Source organism: Heteronotia binoei, chromosome 17 (genome assembly GCF_032191835.1).
Source record: "Heteronotia binoei isolate CCM8104 ecotype False Entrance Well chromosome 17, APGP_CSIRO_Hbin_v1, whole genome shotgun sequence".
Lineage (NCBI taxonomy): Eukaryota > Metazoa > Chordata > Lepidosauria > Squamata > Gekkonidae > Heteronotia > Heteronotia binoei.
Window position 1 is genome coordinate 48262375 of NC_083239.1, and position 13006 is coordinate 48275380.

Consider the following 13006-nt stretch of genomic DNA (forward strand, 5'->3'; position numbering starts at 1 on the left):
GCCGCAAGGCATGAGCATCAGATGTCTGAGAGCCGCAAGGCATGAGCATCAGATGTCTGAGAGCCGCAAGGCATGAGCATCAGATGTCTGAGAGCCGCAAGACATGAGCATCAGATGTCTGAGAGCCGCAAGACATGAACATCAGATGTCTGAGAGCCGCAAGGCATGAGCATCAGATGTCTGAGAGCCGCAAGGCATGAGCATCAGATGTCTGAGAGCCGCAAGACATGAACATCAGATGTCTGAGAGCCGCAAGACATGAGCATCAGATGTCTGAGAGCCGCAAGACATGAGCATCAGATGTCTGAGAGCCGCAAGACATGAGCATCAGATGTCTGAGAGCCGCAAGACATGAGCATCAGATGTCTGAGAGCCGCAAGGCATGAGCATCAGATGTCTGAGAGCCGCAAGGCATGAGCATCAGATGTCTGAGAGCCGCAAGGCATGAGCATCAGATGTCTGAGAGCCGCAAGACATGAACATCAGATGTCTGAGAGCCGCAAGACATGAGCATCAGATGTCTGAGAGCCGCAAGGCATGAGCATCAGATGTCTGAGAGCCGCAAGACATGAACATCAGATGTCTGAGAGCCGCAAGGCATGAGCATCAGATGTCTGAGAGCCGCAAGGCATGAGCATCAGATGTCTGAGAGCCGCAAGACATGAACATCAGATGTCTGAGAGCCGCAAGACATGAGCATCAGATGTCTGAGAGCCGCAAGACATGAGCATCAGATGTCTGAGAGCCGCAAGACATGAGCATCAGATGTCTGAGAGCCGCAAGACATGAGCATCAGATGTCTGAGAGCCACAAGACATGAGCATCAGATGTCTGAGAGCCGCAAGACATGAACATCAGATGTCTGAGAGCCGCAAGACATGAGCATCAGATGTCTGAGAGCCGCAAGACATGAGCATCAGATGTCTGAGAGCCGCAAGGCATGAGCATCAGATGTCTGAGAGCCGCAAGACATGAACATCAGATGTCTGAGAGCCGCAAGACATGAACATCAGATGTCTGAGAGCCGCAAGACATGAGCATCAGATGTCTGAGAGCCGCAAGACATGAACATCAGATGTCTGAGAGCCGCAAGACATGAACATCAGATGTCTGAGAGCCGCAAGACATGAGCATCAGATGTCTGAGAGCCGCAAGACATGAACATCAGATGTCTGAGAGCTGCAAGACATGAGCATCAGATGTCTGAGAGCTGCAAGACATGAGCATCAGATGTCTGAGAGCCACAAGACATGAGCATCAGATGTCTGAGAGCCGCAAGGCATGAACATCAAATGTTTGAGTGCCACAGGACGGGAAGGGAGGGAGGGAGAAGGAAGGAAGGTGGAAAGAAAGCAACTGCCTCCCTCCACAGTCTGGCTTGGTGAAGGGATTCAAAGAGAGAAATGCCTTCTCCAAGCTGGCCAATGGGGCAGAGGGCGCTTGTGCAAAAAAAGTGCTTGTACAATAAAGTGCTGGATCCATGCTACCAACACTTGTTATTGTACAAGCACTCTTTTTGCACAAGCACTTTTCCCGCACGAAATAGGGAAAAAATACGGAATTCTCTTGTCAATGAATTTATTGGCTATGGTCTAAGGTTGAAAGTGTGACTGTGTGGTGTGGGAAATGTGTATTGTCGTTGGTGCATCACCCGGAAATTATGTTGGAAAAGATGTAGTATTTATTGTAATTGCAAACTGAGTTATTTTACAAAGAATGTAAAGGAAATATTTCGTAATAGCAATCAATTGTATTCGTTATTATATCATGGTTTACTTCTTAGTCAGGCCTCGGATTCAGCAGGTGCTCACAGGAGCGCAACTCCTGAACCTTTCTGAGGGTTCCCCCTTCTCCCCCACCCCTCACCTTGTCCGTTGAATAGGAGGTGCAGCTGCGTAACAATCCCTGGATGAGCTCCACCACCTCTTTTTCTACACAGCGACCCCTGTTCTTAGTCCTTTACCACCTGGAGGCTGGCAGCTCTAGCAGCAGATCCAGTGGGCTGACGTCTGACCGTGGGCCAGATGAAAAGCACTGGTAGCCATCATTTCTCCATCTCTGTATTAAAGGGCACCAGTAAAAACAAATTCCCTAACCTTCGTTAGCCTCGTACACCAAGTAGGAACCAAAAGCGTTCTGGGATGTGTTGTACTGGGGAAGGAGTTCTGGGGACACCCACGTAGGACAAAGAACAGTGCAAAGAGCAGCCAACATTTTATATCTCAGGACACAGTTTATTCAAATAATATTCCTTGGCGTGAGCTGTCTGGTCTCCCAACTGGGAATTTTTGCACAAATTGGAGATTAGAGAACAGGATTCGCAGGCTGGGGTGGGGCAAAGAGGTTGGTTGGTGGAAGCGTGGCCCCTTTGTCGTTTGGAAGACTCGCACTCGCTGGTGTCTCCCCTCCTCCAACACATTTTTATTTCAGCTACTTTGATGAGTCGGGAGGGAGGGGGAGGAAAATCCATTTCCTTTAACTATTAAATCTGTCCTGGAACAACATTTCAAATCCATTAGTGCTGTAATCCCCGCTGTGATGTAAGTCCTCACGTGACTGACCAGTCTCGCTTCCTGGAAACAGGAGGCAAAGAAGGGGGACGGTTTTTAGAAAGGAATTAATGCCAGGCCTGTAGCCAGAAGAGCAGAATCTATCCTGTAAATTGAAAGTTATTGCATGGGCCTTAAATACTCCTCACGTTTGTATCTAGGGTTGTCAAGTCCAATTCAAGAAATATCTGGGGACTTTGGGGGTGGAGCCAGGAGACTTTGGGGCGGAGCCAAGAGCAAGGGTGTTACAAGCATAATTGAACTTAAAGGGAGTTCTGGCCATCACATTTAAAGGGGCTGCACATCTTTTTAAATGCCTTCCTTCCATAGGAAATAATGAAGGATAGGGGCACCTTCTTTGGGGGCTCATAGAATTGGACCCCCTGGTCCAATCTCTTTGAAACTTGGGAGGTATTTTGAGGAGAGGCACTAGATGCTATACTGAAAATTTAGTGTCTCTATCTCAAAAAACAGCCCCCCCAGAGCCCCCGATACCCGCAGATCAATTCCTCATCATTCCCTATGGGAATTGTTCATGGAGGTGCATGATGGCTGTGGGGGTGGGGCTTCCCCCGCCGGCCAGCTGGCTGGGGGAGGGGGGAAGCCTGTAAAACCGGGGTATCCCCCTCTGGGACCTGGGGATTGGGAAGCCTATTTGTATCGGCAGAAATAAGAAAAATCTTTTACCACCTGGACTGGAATCTCCAAATGGATCAGATTCAGAAGACAATTGAAAATGGGCGACCAGGCCTTATTCTGGGCAGGAGCGGAGCTCCAGAACCTCTAAATTTTATGGTGCTCTCTTTTTCCCTCCCCCCCCCCCCCCACAAAAAACTTGCTTCTGGGTTCCACCGTTCAAACCCTCTGTGAGAATTTTGCTGAACTTTTAAGAATCCATTCCATTTTATTCGATTTATATCCCGCCTTCCCCACCTACAAACTTTCTAATATTTTTCCCCACAAAAAATGGGAGAGTAATCAAAACATAAAGCTGACAGGTAGAAGAAGAAGATATTGGATTTATATCCCGCCCTCCACTCTGAAGAGTCTCAGAGCAGCCTACAATCTCCTTTACCTTCCTCCCCCACAACAAACACCCTGTGAGGTGGGTGGGGCTGAGAGGGCTCTCCCAGCAGCTGCCGTTTCAAGGACAAGCTCTGCCAGAGCTAGGGCTGACCCAAGGCCATGCCAGCAGGTGTAAGTGGAGGAGTGGGGAATCCAACCTGGTTCTCCCAGGTAAGAGTCTGTGCATTTAACCACTACACCAAACTGAGTGGGGCTGAGAGAGCTCTCCCAGAAGCTGCCCTTTCAAGGATAGGTCTGTGAGAGCTATGGCTGACCCAAGGCCATTCCAGCAGGTGCAAGTGAAGGAGTGGGGAATCAAACCCGGTTCTCCCAGATAAGAGCCCATGCCCAGGGGGAGTGTGGCATATGCAAATGAGTTCTGCAAATGAACTCCGGCACCTATTTTTCTATGAACTGACCCCTGGGCAGCATATAAACACGCTCGCTTTACCCTGTCAGTAATCCAGCAGCGGCATTTTGCACTTAGGTGAGACTTCCGGGTTGTCTTCAAGGGGAGCCCCGAATAGGCAGTGTTGCAGTAGTCCAGTCTGGAAATCCAGGCCGTGCGGACAACAGGGGCCAGGTCTCCATCTTCTAGTAGAGGGTGCAACTTGAGGACTCCAATAAAAGGCAATTGAAAATTCAACAGCAGAGTCCTTGAGTAGACAAACGCAAGGCAGAGCCTTGGCTATGATCCTCCTTAGTGTGCAGAAGAGAGAATTTTGACTGGTGCAGCTTCACTCACTGGCTGTGCAGTCTGACCAGCAACCCCTTCACCTAGGGTTGCCAATCCCCAGGTGGGGGCAGGGGATCCCCTGGTTTGGAGGCCTTTCCCCCGCTTCAGGGTCGTCAGAAAGCAGGGGGAGGGGAGGGAAATGTCTTCTGGGAACTCTATTATTCCCTGTGGAGATTTATTCCCATAGAAAATCATGGAGAATTGATCCGCGGGTATCTGAGGCTCTGGGGGGGCTGTTTTTGGGGGTAGAGGCACCAAATTTTCCCTGTAGCATCCAGTGCCCCTCCCCAAAATGCCCCCCAAGTTTCAAAAAGATTGGACCAGGGGGTTCCATTCTGTGAGCCCCTATCCTTCATGATTTCCTATGGAAGGAAGGAATTGAAAAGGTGTGCCGTCCCTTTAAATGTGATGGCCAGAACTCCCTATGGAGTTCAATTATGCTTGTCACAGCCTTGATCTTGGCTCCACCCCTAATGTCTCCTGGCTCCACCCCCAAAGTCTCCTGGCTCCACCCCCAAAGTCCCCAGATATTTCTTGAATTGGACTTGGGAACCCTACCTTCACCGCTTCCTGCCTCACCTTCCAAGGTGAAATACACCAGGTCTCTGCTGCGCAGGATGCAAACTCCAGCCCATAGTCTCCAGCCCCCCGAGTGATGGTCCCATGCTGCAGGAACAGTGTTGGCAAGAAGGTCCAAAGGAGGCGAATGCTCGATTGTCTGCACCACAGCAGCCCAAAGCCAGGCTATGAATAATAATAATAATAAATTTTATTTCTATCCTGCCCTCCCCACCTCGGCAGGCTCAGGGCGGCTAACAACATTTTATGGGAACATACAATAATGGATAAAAGCCTTTAAATTTAACAATATAAAACATTAACAATAAACTTAATAACATTAAAAACCAATCTAATAAGTACAGTTATTCGGCGGTATAGATCTTCAAACCGCATTGGCAGATCTTAGTTACCGATCTTCCTAGCAGTCCAAGTGTGCAAGTTTAAAAAGGACGGTCTTGCAGGCCCTGCGGAACTGATCAAGGTGAACTGATGAAGATGAGAGTTCTCTGCAGGATACTGGCCAAATCACATGGCAGCCTAGGGTTGCCAGGTCCAATTCAAGAAATATCTGGGGACTTTGGGGGTGGAGCCAGGAGCAAGGGTGTGGCAAGCACAAATGAACTCCAAAGGGAGTTCTGGCCATCTCATTTAAAGGAACTGCACACCTTTTAAATGCCTTCCCTCCATTGGAAATAATGAAGGATAGGGGCACCTTCTTTGGGAGCTAATAGGATTGGACCCCCCCGGTTCAATCTTTTTGAAACTTGGAGGGTGTTTTGAGGAGAGGCATTGGATGCTGTGCTACAAATGTGGTGCCTCTACCTCAAAACACAGCCCCCCCCCCCAGAGCCTTAGATACCCACGGATCAATTCTCCATTATATCCTATAGCAGCGGTGGGGAAGCTCCGTCCTGAGGGCCGTATATGGCCCTCGAGGTCACTTGGTGTGGCCCTTGGGGATTGCAGGACTGAACTGAGCCATGTGGCACCCCGTAAAAAGTCTGCCGTGAAAACGTTGTGAAAGCAACGTCACCCCAGAGTCGAAAACGACTGGTGCTTGCGCAGGGGACGACCTTTTTAAAAATCTTTATTCAAATGTGAACCTTTATGATGTAAAGAACTGTGTATTAAGTTACATTGATTTTTAATTTGTTATTCTGTTTTTCATGAGGTGTTGAAGGTGCCCCTATCCGTCATTATTTCCAATGGAGGGAAGACATTTAAGAAGTGTGCGGTCCCTTTCAATGTGATGGCCAGAACTCCCTTTGGAGTTCAATTATGCTTCTCACACCCTTGCTCCTGGCTCCACCCCAGTCTCCTGGCTCCACTCCCAAAGTCTCCTGGCTCCACCCCCAAAGTCCCCAGATATTTCTTGAATTGGACCTGGCCACCCTAAGCAGTACGGTGAAGCCCTTTTGTTAGAAGCACGGGTTCAAGCTGATGTCCCAGAGAAAACCAGTTCAGCAGCTTGAGGGCCGGATGAACAGTCCCCGTGGGCCTCGTCCCACGTGGGCCTCCCTTCCCAGGGCTGGCCATAAGTTGCCCACCTCTGGTTCCAATTGTCCCCGTGCTCGTGACCCCGAGGCACTGCTCTTCTTTCCACCGAAGGCTGCCCAAAGAGTATGTAGGCCAAAGAGCTTCCAAGTTGTCCTGCCATTCCCCGGGCCTCTAATCTCCATGTGCCACCACCGCTCTGCGGAGGGCTCCCGTTCTCTTTAATTAAAAGGAGGTTACCCAGGGGGACTTGGCTGGCAGCTCCTGGGGGGGGGGGGGGGTCAGCTGTCGCCGGGCATCGAAGAACCAATTTGTCATCCTTAGCGGGCTCCCTAATTCCCTCTAATTCAGTTACCAATCTGCGCAGGGCCCTGGGCCGGAGGGAGGGCGGGCTGCGGTCTTAAGAGGATTGGGGCATTTGCTAAATTAGATAAGTAAAAAAAACACACAACGATGAATGGTGTGTGCGCACGCATGGTTGCTGAGTCCGGGAGGTGGAAAGCCATCTCGAAAGAAAGCAGGAGCAAAAAGAGTCGGAAAGCAGGAGGAAGGAGAAAAAAAGAATTGCAGATTTATACCCCGCTCTTCTCTCTGAATCAGAGAGGCTCACAATCTCCTATATCTTCTCCCCTCACAACAGACACCCTGTGAGGAGGGTGGGGCTGAGAAGAAGCCTGCAGATTTATACCCCGCTCTTCTCTCTGAATCAGAGACTCAGAGCGGCTCACAATCTCCTATATCTTCTCCCCCCACCACAGACACCCTGTGAGGTGGGTGGGGCTGAGAGGGCTCTCACAGCAGCTGCCCTTTCAAGGACAACCTCTGCCAGATCTACGGCTGACCCAAGGCCATTCCAGCAGGAGCAAGCGGAGGAGTGGGGAATCAAACCTGGTTCTCCCGGATAAGAGTCTGCCCTTTCAAGGACAACCTCTGCCAGATCTACGGCTGACCCAAGGCCATTCCAGCAGCTGCAAGTGGAGGAGTGGGGACTCAAACCCAGTTCTCCCAGATAAGAGTCGATGCACTTAACCACTACACCAGATTGGGTAGGGCTGAGAGAGCTCTGACAGAAGCTGCCCTTTGAAGGACAACTCCTACAAGAGTTATGGCTGACCCAAGGCCATTCTAGCAGGTGCAAGTGGAGGAGTGGGGAATCAAACCCGGTTCTCCCAGATAAGAGTCTGCCTTTTCCAGGACCACCTCTGCCAGAGCTCTGCCTGACCCAAGGCCATTCCAGCAGGTGCAGGTGGAAGAGTGGGGAATGAAACTCAGTTCTCCCAGATAAGAGTCTGCCCTTTCAAGGGCAACCTCTGCCAGAGCTCTGGCTGACCCAAGGCCATTCCAGCAGCTGCAAGTGGAGGAGTGGGGATCAAACCCTGTTCTCCCAGATAAGAGTCTGCCCTTTCAAGGACAACCTCTGCCAGAGCTCTGGCTAACCCAAGGCCATTCCAGCAGCTGCAAGTGGAGGAGTGGGGGAATCAAACCCGGTTCTCCCAGATAAGAGTCTGCTCTTTCAAGGGCAACCTCTGCCAGAGCTCTGGCTAACCCAAGGCCATTCCAGCAGCTGCAAGTGGAGGAGTGGGGATCAAACCCTGTTCTCCCAGATAAGAGTCTGCCCTTTCAAGGACAACCTCTGCCAGAGCTCTGGCTAACCCAAGGCCATTCCAGCAGCTGCAAGTGGAGGAGTGGGGGAATCAAACCCGGTTCTCCCAGATAAGAGTCTGCCCTTTCAAGGACAACCTCTGCCAGAGCTATGGCTGACCCAAGGCCATCCCAGCAGGTGCAAGTGGAGGAGTGGGGAATCAAACCCGGTTCTCCCAGATAAGTGTCCACGCACTTAACCACTACACCAAACTGGCAGAAATGATGGGGAAGTACAACAAAACTAGATTTGCCATTTTCCCGGTGGGGTTTCGCAATCTCCCGGAATTACGACTGATCTCCAGATTGCAGAGATTGGTTCCTCTGGAGGAAACAGCTGCTTTAGAGGGTGGTCTCTATTATATCCAGCCAAGGTCTGGTCACCACACCTCAAAAAAGATATTATAGAATTGGAATAAGCCCAGAAAAGGGCAACTAGAATGATTGAAGGGTTGGAACCCTTTCCCTATGAAGAAAGGTTAAAACGCTTTGGGGCTCTTTAGCTTGGAGAAACATCAACTGGTGGGTGTCATGACAGAGGCTGACAAGATCACGCGTGGGATAGAGAAGGTAGAGAAAGAAGTCCTTTTCTTCCTTTCCCACGATATGAGAACTCTTGGCCGCTCAATGAAATTGATGAGCAATCGGGTTAGAATGGATAAAAGGAAGTCCTTAACCCAAAGTGTGATTAACACATGGAATTCACTGCCCCAGGAGGTGGTGGCAGCTACAAGCATAGCTAACTTCAAGTGAGGATTGAATAAACCTATGGAGCGGAGATTGTTGGAACTCTCTGTCTGGCGCAAGTGATGCTCTGTATTCTTGGTGCTTGGGAGGAGAAACAGCGTGAGGACTTCTAGTGTCCTGGCCCCACTGATGGACCTCCTGATGGCACCTGGGTTTTCTGGCCACTATGTGACATAGTGTTAGACTGGATGGGCTATTGGCCTGATCCAACATGGCTTCTCTTATGTTCTTATCATGTCCCTCCCTTCCCCAAACCCTGCCTCCCCCAAACCCAAATCTTCAGGAATTTTCCAACCTGAAGTGGCAACACTAGGTCCAAACATTAAAAGGGTAGAACCTCTATATGGCCAAGTTGGTGTAGTTTGAAGAATCCTGCCCATAAACTTTTAATTTTCAGACAGGGGGGACGGGGCTGTAACGCAAGCAGCCCTTACAGCCCTGCTTCAAAATTCTTGTGCATGCTTTCACCTGGTCCAGGGTTGCCAGCTGTCCGGTTACTGTGTCCTAAACAGCATCCTGCTCTACGGACATCAGCAGGTAACAAGGCCGGTTTCTGTGCCAGGAAAAGCTTTGCTTTCCTCAGCTCAATCACATGGCCAGGCCAGGATGGATTTTTTTTTTCCTGGTCAATTTGACATCCTGACCTCCCTCCCAGTCTCCCACCAACCTGACCCGCATGCATAACTCTTATTCCAGATCCTGACAGGCTCCAAAGCAATTGAAGGGGCTGTGGCTTAGCGGTCTGGAGCTTCTGTTGAGCATGCAGAAGGTCCCAGGTTCAATCCCCAGCAGCTCCTGTTAAAAGGACCAGGCAGGAGTGGATGGGAAAGACCTCAGCCTGAGACCCTGCAGAGCCATGAAGTGGGGCCTGTAGCTCAGTGGAAGAGCCTCTGCTTGGCGTGCAGAAAGTCCCAGGTTCAATCCCTGGTATCTCCAGTTAAAAGGACCACGCAGGAGGTGATGGGAAGGACCCAGCCTTGAGACTCTGGAAAGCCATGAAGTGAGGCTGTAGATCAGTGGAAGAGCATCTGCTTGGTAAGCAGAAGGTCCCAGGTTCAGTCCCCAGCATCTCCAGTTAAAAGGACGCAGGCAGGAGGGGATGGGAAAGATCTCAGCTTGAGACCCTGGAGAGCCAGGAAGTGGGGCTGTGGCTCAGTGGCAGAGCATCTGCTTGACATGCAGAAGGTCCCAGGTTCAATCCCCAGCATCTCCAGTTGAAAGGACCAGGCAGGAGGCGATGGGAAAGACCTCAGCCTGAGACCCTGGAGGGCTATGAAGTGAGGCTGTGGCTCAGTGGTAGAGCGTCTGATTGGCATGCAGAACGTCCCAGGTTCAACCCCTGGCATCTCCAGTTAAAAGGGACCAGGCAGGAGATGATGTGACAGACCTCTGCCTGAGTCCCTGGAGAGCCACTGCCAGTCGGAGTGGACAATACTTGATGGACCAAAACGTCTGCTTCAGTATAAGGCAGTTTCATATATGTTCATGTAACTCAGAGAGTAAGAGAAAACAATCCTCAAATCTGTTCATGTATGTCCAGTGCTTTCCATCCCAGACACAAACCCACAGTCAATCTGGTGCCGTCACCCAAGTCATATTGTGTTTGTGGTAAGTGCCATCAAGTCACTTCCAACATATGGAGACCCTGTGAATGAATGATGTCCCAAATGCTGTATCTTAAAAGAGCCTTGCTTGGATTCTGCAAACTGCAGGCTGCGACTTCTCATGTTGCATCTTCTTCTCTTGCCTGCAACTTTTCGTAGCGTTATTCTCTTTTCCAGTGAACAACTCATATTATCCATTATGGCTTCCCTTTTTTTTTTTTTTTTTGCAAATTCAATGGTTTTAATTATCAGCCGGAATACAGAAGGGAGAGAAAGAAGTACTTTTCTCTCTTTCTCGCAATACAAGAACTTGTGGACATTCAGTGAAACTACTGAGCAGTCGAGTTAGAATGGATAAAAGGAAGTCCTTCTTCACCCAAAGGGTGATTAACACGTGGAATTCACTGCCCCAGGAGGTGGCGGCTACAAGCATAGCCAGCTTCAAGAGGGGATAAATATATGGAGCAGAAGTCCATCAGTGGCTCTTAGCCACAGCGTATTGATGGAACTCTCTGTCTGGGACAGTGACACTTTGTATTCTTGGTGCTTGTGGGGGCACAGTGGGAGGGCTTCTAGCCCCACTGGTGGACCTCCTGATGGCACTTGGTTTTTTTGGCCACTGTGTGACACAGAGTGTTGGACTGGATAGGCCGTTGGCCTGACCCAACATGGCTTCTCTTATATGACACAGAGTGTTGGACTGGATGGGCCATTGGCCTGATCCAACAGGGCTTCTCTTATGTTCTTATGTGACACAGTGTTGGACTGGATGGGCCATTGGCCTAATCCAACATGGCTTCTCTTATGTTCTTAAAAAAAAAAAAGACACTGAGCCATGGGTTTTTTTACATCTATTTTTTTGTTTTTTACATTTTAACATTTTTCCTCTTTTTTTTTTTTAAACCACCAACAATTTTTGGAACTGTACAAGAAATTGTTCGTCACGGACTAAGACAATAAATATTTAGAGCTGTCAAAAAAAAAATAAAACTTGCGTGGACATGTTTTTCATCTACAGCAAAAGGAATAATTTCCTGTTTTGTTTTGTTTTTTTTACAACTAGCAAAACTAGGACTAAGAAATTTCTAATAGTGTTTACAAAACAGAACCTGTATTATTGTTTTTTTAATTTAAAAACTGAGTTCTGTAATCATAGAATCATAGAGTTGGAAGGGACCTCTAGGGTCATCTAGCCCAACCCCCTGCACAATGCAGGAAACTCACAAACACTTCCCCCTAAATTCACAGGATCTTCATTGCTGTCAGATGGCCATCTAGCCTCTGTTTAAAAACCTCCAAGGAAGGAGAGCCCTCCACCTCCCGAGGAGGAAGCCTGTTCCACTGAGGAATCGCTCTAACGGTCAGGAAGTTCTTCCTAATGTTGAGCCGGAAACTCTTTTGATTTAATTTCAACCCATTGGTTCTGTTCCTACCTTCTGGGGCTACAGAAAACAATTCCACACCATCTTCTATATCAGAGGTGGTCAATGGTAGCTCTCCAGATGTTTTTTTTGCCTACAACTTCCATCAGCCCCAGGAATTGGCCATGCTGGCTGGGGCTGATGGGAGTTGTAGGCAAAAAAAATATGGAGAGCTGTTGGCCACCCCTGCTCTATGTGACAGCCCTTCAAGTACTTGAAGATGAACATATCACCTCTCAGTCGCCTCCTCTCCAGGCTAAACATGCCCAGCTCCCTCAACCTTTCCTCATAGGACTTGGTCTCCAGACCCCTCACCATCTTCATAGCCCTCCTCTGGACCTGTTCCAGCTTGTCTATATCCTTCTTAAAATGTGGTGCCCAAAACTGAACACAATACTTCAGGTGAGGTGCTACCAGAGCAGAGTAAAGCGATACCATCGCATCATGTGATCTGGACACTATACTTCTGTTGATACAGCCCAAAGCTGCATTGGCCTTTTTAGCCACCGCATCACACTGTTGACTCATGTTCAGCGTATGATCCACTAAGACCCCTAGATCCCTTCTGCACATACTACTGCACAAGCGGGGAAAAGTTAATCATATTGTTTACAAATATTTATCAAAGTCATCTTCTGTTCTCATAAAATCCTGATTTCAAAGGAAACTTTTAACTAGAAAAAGTTAGATCTCACCCCCTCCCCTTCCCATTTCCTAGGACTGTCAGACCCCTCAGCGAAAGTGTGGTTCCCCATTCACCTGGTCCTACCTCCCAGCTGACGATCAGAGAAAGAGGACAGTGTAGGACATGCTGCCAATGGTGCACAGGAAGTGACAGTATTACAACAGCGGTGTCCAGGTGCCATTCTGTTCTTTGGGCAAAAACTCTATGGTAGAACCATTTTTTACCATAGAGTTTTTGCCCAAATACCAGAGTGTTGGGGCGACGTCATAGTGAGATGACATCACTTCCGGTGCAATGCCGATGATGTAGCCTGGGTCTTCCTCTTTCTCCTGTTAAGTCCCACCCCCAGCAGGAGAGACCTAGCAACCCTATTTTTTCCCCTAAATAAAATTTGTTTAGATGTAACCGGCAAAAAACCCCCTCGTGGCGCAGAGTGGTAAAGCTGCAATACTGCAGTCCAAGCTCTGCTCACCACCTGAGTTCAATTCCAGCGGAAGCTAGGT

The 13006-nt window shown here is 49.1% G+C and overlaps 1 non-coding gene across 1 annotated transcript; it reads left to right on the top strand.

Moving 5' to 3' along the window:
• Nucleotides 1–9934: 9934 nt before the first annotated feature.
• On the top strand, nt 9935–10006 carry TRNAV-GAC (transfer RNA valine (anticodon GAC)). Its single transcript has one exon. It is a non-coding gene; the product is annotated as a tRNA-Val (tRNA).
• Nucleotides 10007–13006: the final 3000 nt, after the last annotated feature.